At 41.1% G+C, this 13,756-nt stretch overlaps 1 long non-coding RNA gene across 1 annotated transcript; it reads right to left on the bottom strand.

Moving 5' to 3' along the window:
* Window positions 1-8,098: 8,098 nt before the first annotated feature.
* LOC145547151 (uncharacterized) lies at window positions 8,099-13,318 on the bottom strand. Its single transcript, XR_014083581.1, has 2 exons — window positions 13,035-13,318; window positions 8,099-11,693 (listed from the first exon to the last, which is right to left on the bottom strand). It is a non-coding gene; the product is annotated as an uncharacterized LOC145547151 (long non-coding RNA).
* Between the last annotated feature and the right edge of the window lie 438 nt (window positions 13,319-13,756).

Raw genomic sequence — 13,756 nt, 5'->3', positions numbered from 1 at the left:
AGGTTCAAATCTCAGCCTTTCTACCTACTAGCTGAATAACCTTGATCAAGTTACTTACTGTTCCGTGCTTCAGAAAAAGTAATGACAATTGGGTTGTTGAGAGTAATGAACAAATGATAATCATAATGTTGTTGTTATCATGATCTGAGAGATCTAGTCTTATCCTGGGCAAATTATTTACCTCTCCTGAGCCTCAGCTTCCTCATTGGTGAGATGGGGGAGAATAACAGTACCCACATCAAAAGACTGAGATGAGGATTTAATAAGGCAATGTCCGTTCAGTTCAGTCACTCAGTCGTGTCCAACTCTTCGCGACCCCGTGAATCGGAGCACGCCAGGCCTCCCTGTCCATCACCAACTCCCGGGGTTTACCCAAACTCGGGTCCATCGAGTCAGTGATGCTATCCAGCCATCTCATCCTCTGTCATCCCCTTCTCCTCCTGCCCCCAATCCTTCCCAGCATCAGGGTCTTTTCCAATGAGTCAACTCTTCGCATGAGGTGGCCAAAGTATTGGAGTTTCAGCTTCAGCATCAGTCCTTCCAATGAACACCCAGGACTGATCTCCTTTAGGATGGACTGGTTGGATCTCCTTGCAGTCCAAGGGACTCTCAAAGAGTCTTCTCCAACACCGTAGCTCAAAAGCATCAATTCTTTGGTGCTCAGCTTTCTTCATCGTCCAACTCTCACATCCATACATGACTACTGGAAAAACCATAGCCTTGACTAGATGGACCTTTGTTGGCAAAGTAATGTCTCTGCTTTTTAATATGCTATCTAGGTTGGTCATAACTTTCCTTCCAAGGAGTAGGCATCTTTTAATTTCATGGCTGCAACCACCATCTGCAGTGATTTTGAAGCCCAAAAAAATAAAGTCTGCCACTGTTTCCACTGTTTCCTCATCTATTTCCCATGAAATGATGGGACCAGATGCCATGATCTTAGTTTTCTGAATGTTGAGTTTTAAGCCAACTTTTTCATTCTCCTCTTTTCACTTTCATCAAGAGGCTTTTTAGTTCCTCTTCACTTTCTGCCATAAGGGTGGTGTCCTCTGCATATCTGAGGTGATTAATATTCAGACTTAAACTGAAGAAAGTAGGAAAAACCACTAGACCATTCAGGTATGACCTAAATCAAATCCCTTATGAGTATACAGTGGAAGTGAGAAATAGATTTAAGGGACTAGATCTGATAGACAGAGTGGCTGATGAACTATGGATGGAGGTTCATGACATTGTACAGGAGACAGGGATTAAGACAATCCCAATGGAAAAGAAATGCAAAAAAGCAAAATGGCTGTCTGAGGAGGCCTTACAAATAGCTGTGAAAAGAAGAGAAGCGAAAAGCAAAGGAGAAAAGGAAAGATATTCCCATTTGAATGCAGAGTTCCAAAGAATAGCAAGGAGAGATAAGAAAGCCTTCCTCAGCAATCAATGCAAAGAAATAGAGGAAAACAACAGGATGGAAAGATTAGAGACCTCTTCAAGAAAATTAGAGATACCAAGGGAACATTTCATGCAAAGATGGGCTCGATAAAGGACAGAAATGGTATGGACCTAACAGAAGCAGAAGATATTAAGAAGAGATGGCAAGAATACACAGAAGAACTGTACAAAAAAGATCTTCACGACCCAGATAATCATGATGATGTGATCCCTCACCTAGAGCCAGACATCCTGGAATGTGAAGTCCAGTGGGCCTTAGAAAGCATCACTACGAACAAAGCTAGTGGAGGTGATGGAATTCCAGTTGAGCTGTTTCAAATCCTGAAACATGATGCTGTGAAAGTGCTGCACTCAATATGCCAGCAAATTTGGAAAACTCAGCAGTGGCCACAGGACTGGAAGAGGTCAGTTTTCGTTCCAATCCCAAAGAAAGGCAATGCCAAAGAATGTTCAAACTACCACACAATTGCACTCATCTCACACGCTAGTAAAGTAATGCTCAAAATTCTCCAAGCCAGGCTTCAACAGTATGTGAACTGTAAACTTCCAGATGTTTAAGCTGGTTTTAGAAAAGGCAGAGGAAGCAGAGATCAAATTGCCAACATCCACTGGATCATCGAAAAAACAAGAGAGTTCCAGAAGAACATCTATTTCTGCTTTATTGACCATGCCAAAGCCTTTGACTGTGTGGATCACAATAAACTGTGGAAAATTCTGAAAGAGATGGGAATACCAGACCATCTGACCTGTCTCTTGAGAAACCTGTATTCAGATCAGGAAGCAACAGTTAGAACTGGCCATGGAACAACAGACTGGTTCCAAATAGGAAAAGGAGTACGTCAAGGCTGTATATTGTCACCCTGCTTATTTAACTTATATGCAGAGTACATTGTGAGAAACTCTGGGCTGGAGGAAGCACAAGCTGGAATCAAGATTGCCGGGAGAAATATCAATAACCTCAGATATGCAGATGACACCAAGCTTATGGTAGAAGGCAATGTGACAAGTGCATAACTCCATGCCTGGCACATGATAGTAAGTTTGTGCTAAACTGGGATTCACTGGTGGCTCATTGGTAAAGAATTCTCCTGCTAAGCAGGAGTCGTGGGTTCAATCCCTGAGTTGGGAAGATCCCCTGGAGAAGGAAACGGCAACCCACTCCAGTATTCTTGCCTGGGAAATCACATGGACAGAGAAGCCTGGTAAGCTACAGTCCATGGGGTCTCAAAGAGTTGGAGAGGACTTACCAACTAAACAACAACAACAAGCTGGGCTTCAAGACACTGATCTTGGGATCAGGGAAAGTACCAGTGGAATTGGGAAGAGGCGGTGGGGGAGGGCCCTGCTGGGAAGCTCAGGTCATGGTCTGGAGAGGAGGAGGGGAGGGAAAATGCCAGAGTGCAAGGAGATGCCAAGGAGAAGGAAAGGAAGGCTGGGTGAGGAGGTGGTGAGGGTGAGGGAAATGAGGAGTGAAGTCTCCTTGGAGTCAGGGGAGAAAAAGGATGGAGGAGTAAGAGGGGAGGGGGCTCTGGGTTGAGTCTGGTTGGCATTGAGAAGCTGGGAATGTGAGCACAGTTGGGAGTCAGGCTTGCAGACAGGTTTGGCAAGAACCAAATCATTAGACAACTGAATAGGGAAACTCACCGAGAATCTTTGGTAATAAAACTTCAGGTGATTTATATGCTTTTTTTTAATGCTTAAATTTTTTTTCTAGGTTAAAAAAATGAGAATGTATTATTTTATATCTATATTTTAATTTGTAGCGTATCTTTTTATATTTAAATTTGATTTTTATTTAAATATGTAATGTATTTATATGAATATAAATTTAAGAGAGAAAGGTTTTTTTTTCAGTGAAAATTCTCCCACTCTTATTTCCCCATCACCCAGTTCTTCTAAGAATAGCCAGTGTTACTCACTTCTTGTATATCCTTCCAACGATATTCTGTTTAGTCTAAGATGTATTATTTTAGCATAAAATATTGTATGGAATTTTTAAAAAAAGACTGAAGGGCACATGCAACAAAAGTAAAAAAAAATAGGCAAATTGCACTTCATGAAAAAAAATTTTGTGCATCAGAAAACAATATCAACAGGGTAAAATAATAACCCAGAGACTAGAGGGAAGTACTTGCAAATCATACATCTGATAAAGGATTAATATCCAGAATACACAGAGAACTCCTGAAGTTCATCAACAAAAATTCCCAAACAATATGATTCAAAATGGGCAAAGGACTTGAATAGACATTTCTCCAAAGAAGGCATATAAATGGCCGATACGTACATGAAAAGATTCTCGACATCACTAATCATCACGGAAATGCAAATCAAAACACAATAAGATATCACTTTATATCTGTTAAAATGGCTACTATCCAAAACCAAAAGCTTTTCACCTATTTTCCTGTTGTATGTATCTTATTTGTTAACAATATTTTTTATTATGATAAATAAGCAGAAGAGAGGATGTGGACAAAACTGGAAACCTTGTGCACTGTTGGTAAGAAGGTGAAATATAGCTGGTGTGAAACAGTATGATATTCCTAAAAAATTAAAAATAGAATTACCTTTTATCATCCAGTGATTATACTCTGAGCATATACTCCCCAAAATTGAAAACAGAAGAGATGTTTGTGCATGTATGTTCATAGCAGTATTAGACACAATAACTAAAATGTGGAAGCAACCCAAGTATTCATCAATGGATGAAAGAATAAGCAAAATGTGGTATGTACATACAGCAGAATATTATTCGGCATTAAGAAGGAAATGCTGATGCATGCTACCACATGGATAAAAGTTGAGGACATTATGCTAAATGAATAAAAGTGAAAGTGACATTGCTCAGTCGTGTCCGACTCTTTGTGACCCCCCTGGACGGTAGCCTACCAGGCTCCTCCGTCCATGGGATTTTCCAGGCAAGAGTACTGGAGTGGGTTGCCATTTCCTTCTCCAGAGGATCTTCCCGACCCAGGGATTGAACCCAGGTCTTCCACATTGTAGGCAGACGCTTTACCGTCTGTGCTACCAGGGAAGTCCCTAAGTGAATAAACCAGTCACAAAAAGACAAATGCTGTTTGAGTCCACTTACATGAGAGAAGGACCTAAATAGTCAAACTCATAGAGACAGAAAGTAGACCAGTGGTTTTCCAGGAGGTGGGGTGGAGCAGGAAAGGAGGATGGGGAGGTACTGTTTGTTGAGTGGGTATAGAGTTTCAGCTTTGCCAGATGAAAAGGATTTTGGAGCGGGATAGTGGTGATGGTTGTACAACAATACGTGTCCTTAATGCCACTGAACCATACACTAAAGCATGATTAAAATGGCACGTATTATGTTATGTATGTATTTTAACCACAATAAAAACAAATTGAAAAAAAAAGAAAGACTGAACATCAGGAAAAGGCTGGGGTTGGAGATATGGATTTGAAAGTCACTCACATGAATATACTCCAATATTATTGCCTGGAGAATCCCCTGGACAGAGGAACCTGGCAAGCTATGGTCCATGAGGTCGCAAGAGTAAGGCATGATTTAGCAACTAAACCACCACACATGAATATAGTATTTGAAAGTGGGGGAGTAGGTTAGAAGCCAGATCTAGGAGGGAGGAGAAGAAGGGAGAAGAGAGCTGAAGATAGTGGGCACCTCTGTGTAATACTATGTAGCACTTGGGCTCTGAAGCTCCACCGACATGGGCCGAACTCTGGCCCCAGCACTGTGTGAACTTAGCAAGTCAACCTAAGTTCTCTGAGCCTCTGCTTCCTCATCTGTAAAATGGGGACAATATTCATCTCTAACCTCCTAGCGTCCTTGTGAGGATTAGATGAGATGATGTTTAACCAAAGCACTTGGCACCATGCCTGCCACATGGTAAATCACTCAGTAAATGGGAGCCTCTGGCAGAGATGCTATTAAAAATACTGAAGGATCAATATAAACCAGGTGCCAGCCAGTTGAAAGAAACACCACCTTCCACAAACAGTTATAGCCCAAACTGGTGCATTCCAGCTGCGTGTCCACCCTGGACTAGGAAGCAATCATGGAAGGGAGAATAGAGAAAGCAACCAGCCCTTCTTGGGAGTTTCTAGAAAGTCTGTGTTGGGAGGAGGGGATGTTGAGCAGTTTCAAATGCCATCTAGGAAGGCAAGACCTCAGTGAGGCTTTGGGCTTGTGGACATCTGAAGAGCAGATTCAGAGAGAGGGTGAGTGAGAGCAAGGTGAGGTTTCTGAGGGCCTGATGCAGATGCTGTGAGTTAAGGCTCACTTTCTGGATAAGTCTGCTGATGAGATGGAGGGGAGAACGTGGAATACATCACTCATGAGAGTATTTTTTTTAATTAAAGTTTTTTTAATTTAATGTTTTTTGGCTGTGTTGGGTCTTCCTTGTGGCTCACAGACTTTCTCTAGTTGTGGCGTGTGGGCTTCTCTTATTGTGGAGCAAGAACTCTAGAGCATGTGGGCTCAGTAGTTGTGGCAGGAGGGTCTCTCCAATTATGGTGCATGGACTTAGTTGCCTCGAGGCATATGAAATCTTAGTTCCCTCACCAGGTTTGAACCCCTGTTCCCTGCATCGGAAGGTGGATTCCCAACCGCTGTACCACCAGGCAGGTCGCTAGAATATTTTCACTGTTCTGAAAACTCTCTCTGCTCTGCCTGTTTGGTCCTCCCCCTTCTACAACCCCTCAAAAACTACTCGTCTTTTTTCTTCATAGTTTTGCCTTTTTTCAGAATGTCATATAGTTGGAATCATATAACAGGCAGTTTTTTTCATATTGAGTCTTTCACTTAATAATATGTTTAAGCGTCCTCCATGTCTTTTCATATCTCCAGAGTTCATATTTTTTTAGCACTAATATTTCATTGTCAGGATGTGGAGCAGTTTATTTATCCATTTGCCCACAGAAGGACTTCTTGGTTGCTTCCAGGTTTGGGCAATTATGAATAAAGCAACTGGAAACATCTATGTGCTGGTTTGGAGGTGTACATGTTTTCAACTCCTCTGGATAAACACTGAGGAGAAGAATTGCTGGATGATATGGTAAGAGCATGTTTAGTTTTGTTAGAAACCACAACACTGGCTTCCAAAGTGGTTTTGCATGCCCACGAGCAATCAATAAGAGTTCCAGTTGCTCCAGATCCTCACCTGCATTTGGTGTTATCAGTGTTTTGGATTCTGGCCATTCTAACAGGTGTGTAGTGGAGGCTCATTGTTTCCATTTGCTTTTTTCTCATGATATATGGTGTCAAACATCTTTTCATATGCTTATTTGCCCTCTGTATATCATTTTCCTGTTAAGGTTTTTTTGATTTTTTTTTTTAATCATGTGGTTTGTTTTCTTCTTGTTGAGTTTTAAGAATTCTTTGAATATTTTGGATAGTAATCCTTTTTCTGGTTTTTTTTTTTTTTTTTAGCGATGCCAAGTCATTTTTATTTTTTTTTTATTTTATAAATTTATTTATTTTAGTTGGGGGCTAATTACTTTACAATATTGTGATAGTTTTTGCCATACATTGACATGAATCAGCCATGGGTTTACATGTGTTCCCCTTCCTGGACCCCCCACCCACCTCCCTCCCCATCCCATCCCTCTGGGTCATCCCATTGCCCCGGCCCTGAGCCCTTGTCTCATGCATCGAACATGGAATGGTGTTCTGTTTCACATATGATAATATACATGTTTCAATGCTATTCTCCCAGAACGTCCCACCCTCACCTTCTGCCTCAGAGTCCATAAAATTGTTCCATGCATCTGTGTCTCTTATTCTGTCTCGCATATAGGGTTATCGTTACCATCTTTCAAATTCCATATATATGCATTAGTATACTGTATTGTTGTTTTTCTTTCTGGCTTACTTTCTGGTTTGTTTTTAAGACAGAGAAATCCCCAAGTATGGTAACAGGCAGATGATCTGCCAAGATGTTGAAGAGAAAAAGAATTAGCAGGAACATAAACTATGTATACAGTATGACTTAAATTGTATTTCTTTATGTTATTTGTTATCAGTTGTTATTGTTAATATAAACAACATACATATGTTATTTATGTTATATGTTATCAGGGCTTTCCTGATAGCTCAGTTGGTAAAGAATCCACCTGCAATGCAGGAGACCCTGATTCGATTCCTGGGTCAGGAAGATCCACTAGAGAAAGGATGGGCTACCCACTCCAGTATTTTTGGGCTTCCCTTGTGGCTCAGCTGGTAAAGAATCCATCTGCAATGTGAGAGACCTAGGTTCGATCCCTGGGTTGGGAAGATCCCCTGGAGAAGGGAAAGGCTACCCACTCCAGTTTTCTGGCCTGGAGAATTCCATGGACTGTATAGTCTGCTGCTGCTGCTGCTAAGTCGCTTCAGTTGTGTCCGACTCTGTGTGACCCCATAGACGGCAGCCCACCAGGCTCCCCCGTCCCTGGGGTTATCCAGGCAAGAATACAGGATTGGGTTGCCATTTCCTTCTCCAATGTATGAAAGTGACACGTGAAAGTGAAGTCACTCAGTCGTGTCCGACTCTTAGCGACCCCATGGACTGCAGCCTACCAGGCTCCTCCGTCCATGGGATTTTCCAGGCAAGAGTACTGGAGCGGGGTGCCATTGCCTTCTTCAAGCTGTATAGTCTATGGATTCACAAAGAATTGGAGACGACTGAGTGCCTTTCACTTTCACGTTATTTGTAAGTTTTTATTTTATATAGTCACAAACTTAAAGAAAATTGTAGGACTAGGACAAAGGACTGCCATATACCTTTTATCCATCTTTGCCCATTGTTTATAGTTTGCTTCAATTTTACTTTATTATCTTCCTTTTTTATTGAAGTACAAATTTACCATCGGTACAGCACACAAGTCTTAAGTGTACAAATCAATGAATTTTAAATGTGGAGACCCAGTTGGAACCACCAACCAGATTGAGACACAGAACATTCCAGTACTCCAGAAGTTTCCTTTGGTTCCTCTCCCATTCACTGACTCTCTTCAAAGAAAACCTCTGTTCTGGCTTATTTTACTAGAGTTTGATTTTGCCTGTTATAGAACTTCACAAAAATGGAATCATACAATATCTACTTGTGTGTGTGTGTGTCTAAACTCTCACTTAGCAGTATGTCTGTGAAAGTCATTCATTAAAAAAAAGAATAACAGCTTAAGATATAAGTTATGTACTACAAAGTTCATCCTTTTAAAGTGAACAATTCAGTTGTTTTTTCTTTTTTTTTAAATTGGAGGATAATTGCTCCGCAATACTGTGTTGGTCTCTGCCATACGTCAACATGAATCAATCACAGGTATACATATGTCCCCTCCCTCTTGAACCTCCCTCCCACCTCCCACCCCATCCCACATCTCTAGTTTGTCACAGAGCACCAGACTGAGCTCCCTGCATCATACAGCAAATTTCCACTGGCTACCCATTTTACAGATGGTAATGTACATGTTTCCATGCTACTTTCTCAATTTGTCTAATTTCCTCAGTTTAGTGTATCAGAGAGTTGTGCAACCACCCCCACTATCTTATTTCAGAATATCTTCATTGTCTCAAAAAAAACAAACCAAACCTCATCACACGCATTAGCAGTAAATTCCTATTGCTTCCTTTCCCCAACCTGTGGCAACCACTAATCTATCTTCTATCTCTAAAGATTTGCCTGTTCTAGACATTTCATACGCATGAGATTATACCCCATGTGGCCTGGCCTTTTATGCCTCCTTTACTTAGCATAAGGCTGTTAAGGTTTAGTTATGTTATAGCATGTGTCAGTGTGTCATTCCTTTCTGTTGCTGAGTAATATGCCATTGTAGGAATACACCACGGTTCTGTTCATCCACTCATCAGTTCATGGATTTCCAAGTCACTGTGTTTTTTCACACATAATACTAATTTGTTCCTTTTTATTTCTGTATAGTAGTCCATTGTATGAACATTCTCAGTTTATCCGTTATACCGTTGGTAGGCTTTTCTCTTCCTGGTTCTTGGCCATGTTAAGCTGCTATGAACATTTTTGTGCATGTCTTTGTGAGGTGTGAGCACTCACTTCTGTTGGGTATGTAAGTAGGGAAATCCACTAGACCATTAAGGTATGACATAAGTCAAATGCCTTATGATTATACAGTTGAAGTGAGAAATAGACTTAAGGGACTAGATCTGATAGACAGAGTGCCTGATGAACTATGGATGGAGGTTCATGACATTGTACAGGAGACAGGGATTAAGACCATCCCCATGGAAAAGAAATGCAAAAAAGCAAAAATGGCTGTCTGAGGAGGCCTTACAAATAGCTGTGAAAAGAAGAGAAGCGAAAAGCAAAGGAGAAAAGGAAAGATATTCCCATTTGAATGCAGAGTTCCAAAGAATAGCAAGGAGAGATAAGAAAGCCTTCCTCAGCAATCATTGCAAAGAAATAGAGGAAAACAACAGGATGGGAAAGACTAGAGATCTCTTCAAGAAAATTAGAGATACCAAGGGAACATTTCATGCAAAGATGGGCTCGATAAAGGACAGAAATGGTATGGACCTAACAGAAGCAGAAGATATTAAGAAGAGGTGGCAAGAATACACAGAAGAACTGTACAAAAAAGATCTTCATGACCCAGATAATCATGATGATGTGATCCCTCACCTAGAGCCAGACATCCTGGAATGTGAAGTCAAGTGGGCCTTAGAAAGCATCACTACGAACAAAGCTAGTGGAGGTGATGGAATTCCAGTTGAGCTATTTCAAATCCTGAAAGATGATGCTGTGAAAGTGCTGCACTCAATATGCCAGCAAATTTGGAAAACTCAGCAGTGGCCACAGGACTGGAAAAGGTCAGTTTTCATTCCAATCCCAAAGAAAGGCAATGTCAACCAATGCTCGAACTACCACACAATTGCACTCATCTCACACGCTAGTAAAGTAATGCTCAAAATTCTACAAGCCAGGCTTCAGCAATACGTGAACCGTGAACTTCCACATGTTCAAGCTGGTTTTAGAAAAGGCAGAGGAAGCAGAGATCAAATTGCCAACATCCACTGGATCATCAAAAAAGCAAGAGAGTTCCAGAAAAACATCTATTTCTGCTTTATGGACTATGCCAAAGCCTTTGTGTGGATCACAATAAACTGTGGAAAATTCTGAAAGAGATGGGAATACCAGACCATCTGACCTGTCTCTTGAGAAACCTGTATTCAGGCCAGGAAGCAACAGTTAGAACTGGCCATGGAACAACAGACTGGTTCCAAATAGGAAAAGGAGTACGTCAAGGCTGTATATTGTCACCCTATTTAACTTATATGCAGAGTACATCATGAGAAACTCTGGGCTGGAGGAAGCACAAGCTGGAATCAAGATTGCTGGGAGAAATATCAATAACCTCAGATATGCAGATGACACCACCCTTATGGCAGAAAGCGAAGAAGAACTAAAGAGCCTCTTGATGAAAGTGAAAGAGGAGAGTGAAAAAGTTGGCTTAAAGCTTAACATTCAGAAAACTAAGATCATGGCATCTGGTCCCATCACTTCATGGGAAATAGATGGGGAAACAGTGGAAACAGTGGCAGACTTTATTTTTGGGGGCTCCAAAATCAGTGCAGATGGTGCTTGCGGCCATGAAATTAAAAGATGCTTACTCCTTCGAAGGAAAGTTATGACCAACCTAGATAGCATGTTTAAAAGCAGAGACATTACTTTGCCAACAAAGGTCCGTCTAGTCAAGGCTATGGTTTTTCCAGTGGTCACGATGGATGTGAGAGTTGGACGGTTAAGAAAGCTGAGCGCCAAAGAATTGATGCTTTTGAACTGTGGTGTTGGAGAAGACTCTTGAGAGTCCCTCGGATTGCAAGGAGGGCCAACCAGTCCATCCTAAAGGAGATCAGTCCTGGGTGTTCATTGGAAGGACTGATGTTGAAGCTGAAACTCCAATACTTTGGCCACCTCATGCGAAGTGTTGACTCATTGGAAAAGACCCTAATGCTGGGAAGGAATGGGGGCAGGAGGAGAAGGGGACAACAGAGGATGAGATGGCTGGATGGTATCACCAACTCTATGGGCATGGGCTTGGGTAAACTCCGAGAATTGGTGATGAACAGGGAGGCCTGGCGTGCTGCGATTCATGGGATCGCAAAGAGTCGGACATGACTGAGCGACTGAACTGAACTGAACTGAATGTAGTTAAGAGTGGAATTGTGGATCACAGGTTATATAAGTATAGTGTGTTAGTAGCTCAGTCAGATCTGACTTTTCGTGATCCCGTAGAGTGTAACCCACAAGGTTCCTCTGTCCATGGAATTCCCCAGGAAAGAATACTGGAATGGGTTGCCATTCCCTTCTCCAGGGGGATCTTCCCAACCCAGGGATCAAACCCGGGCCTCCTGCATTGCAGGCAGATTCTTTACCATCTGAGCCACCAGGTAAACCCCTATACAAGTATATTAAATTTTAGAAAATACAGCCAAACACTTTCCCTAAGTGGTTATAGAAACTTACATTCCCATCAGCAATTGATAAGAGATTCAGGAAGTCCCATCTTCGCCAAAACATGTGTATGTTAATTTCAGCCTTTCTAGTTGGAGTGGTGCTAACTCACTGTGGTTTCGAGTTGCATTTTGTGATAACTAATGAGGGTTAGCACCTTTTCAATTTGCTTCCTGGCTAGTTATCCTTTCTTATGTAGTATTCATTCAAGTCTGCCCATTAAAACAGAAAGAAAAGTTGGGTTGTCTGTCTTTTTCTTAACATAGATGTTCTTGATAAATTCTGGATAATATCCTTGCTTTGTATATATGTATTGTAAATATTTTCTCCCAGTCTGTGGTCTGATTTTTCACTCTCTTAAATGTATCTTTTAATGGATGAAAGTTCTTTATTTTAATGAAGTTCAATTTAACAATCTTTTCCTATCATTTATACTTTTTGTGTCTTAAAATTTTTTTGACCTACTTCAAAGTCATGAAGAACTTTCTTCTAGAAGTTTCATTGTTTAATTTTTACATTTAGGTCTCAGATTCATCCTAAGCTATTCCTCTCAATGGTTTAAGAGAAGGAGAAAAAAATCATATTTCAATGTGTAGATAGGCAATTGATCTAGCACCATTTATTAAAAAGATAATCTTTGGGACTGCCCTGGTGGTCCAGTGGTTGAAACTCTGTGCTTCCAATCTTGAGAGTGTGGGTTCTATTTCTGGTTGGAGAACTAAGATTCCACATGCTGTGTAAGGTGGCAAAAAAAAAAAAAAGAATAAATAAAATGAAAAAAAGACCATTTTTTCCCCTTATTTACAGTGGCACCTTTGTAATAAATCAGATGACCATATACGTGTTGATCTGTCAATTTTATTTTAAATGTGTATGTGTAGAAAGATTTGAAGGAAATAAGATTTGTTAATAGTTGCTATAGTGAGTTTGTAAGGTTGTAGATACTTTTGATTCATTTTTTAGTATTTTCTCTACCAACCATGGGCTGGCTTCCTGGGTTGTGAACCTGCCTGTCATTGCAGGAGATGTAAGAGATGTGGGTTCAGTCCCTGGGTTGGGAAGATCCCCTGGAGGAGGAAATGGCAATCCACTCCAGTATTCTTGTCTGGGAAATCCCATGGACAGAGGAGCCTGGCAGGTTACAGTCTGTACATAGGGTCCCAAAGAGTTGGACACAACTGAAGCAACTTAGCATGCATGCACACCAACCATAATACTATTTAAATACTTAGACAAAATAGATAAAATATTTTTCTAAAATACCACCAGGGTGTAGGTTCTAGGAGGCAGAGGAAGGGTTAGGTTGGACAGTAAGCAGGAGGGCTTCCTGAAGTAGGAAGGCATCCAGGCTAGCAGATGATGAGGAGAGAATTCAGAGCTCAGCTGACAGGCCTTCCATCTTCTTAGGGACCTCAGTTTTCTGGAGAAGGTGGTGTAGGAGGGTGAAGCTGAGGAAAATGGATACGATCATCATTGATAATGCTCTGTTGTTAAGTACGCACTGCTTAGCAGTTTATAAAACACTTACAGGCCTACTTCTCCTGTGTTCTCCCCAACAGTCCTGCAGGCAAGCTCCTGTGATTACACCCATTTTACAGATAAGGAAATGGATGCTCTCTGAGTCTTGTTCAAGCATCCACTAAAGACCATTTTATGTCAAGCCTTGTGTCAGTTCTGGGTCCACAGAGACATTTAGGGCATATTTCCTATCTGATCTCAGGCAGCTCCTAGCTCAGGCAGAGGAAACAGTAAGTATATGAGCAATTAAAAGCTAATGTATTAGTGCTCAACAGAATATTACTCAGCTACAAAAAGGAATGCATTTGATTGAGTTCTAATGAGGTGGATGAACTCCTAGTCTATTA

This window comes from Giraffa tippelskirchi, chromosome 4, assembly GCF_054371585.1.
Source record: "Giraffa tippelskirchi isolate mGirTip1 chromosome 4, T2T-mGirTip1v1.2.pri, whole genome shotgun sequence".
NCBI lineage: Eukaryota > Metazoa > Chordata > Mammalia > Artiodactyla > Giraffidae > Giraffa > Giraffa tippelskirchi.
The sequence above is the reverse complement of the archived record's forward strand: the minus strand, read 5'-3'. Positions and strand labels throughout refer to the sequence as shown.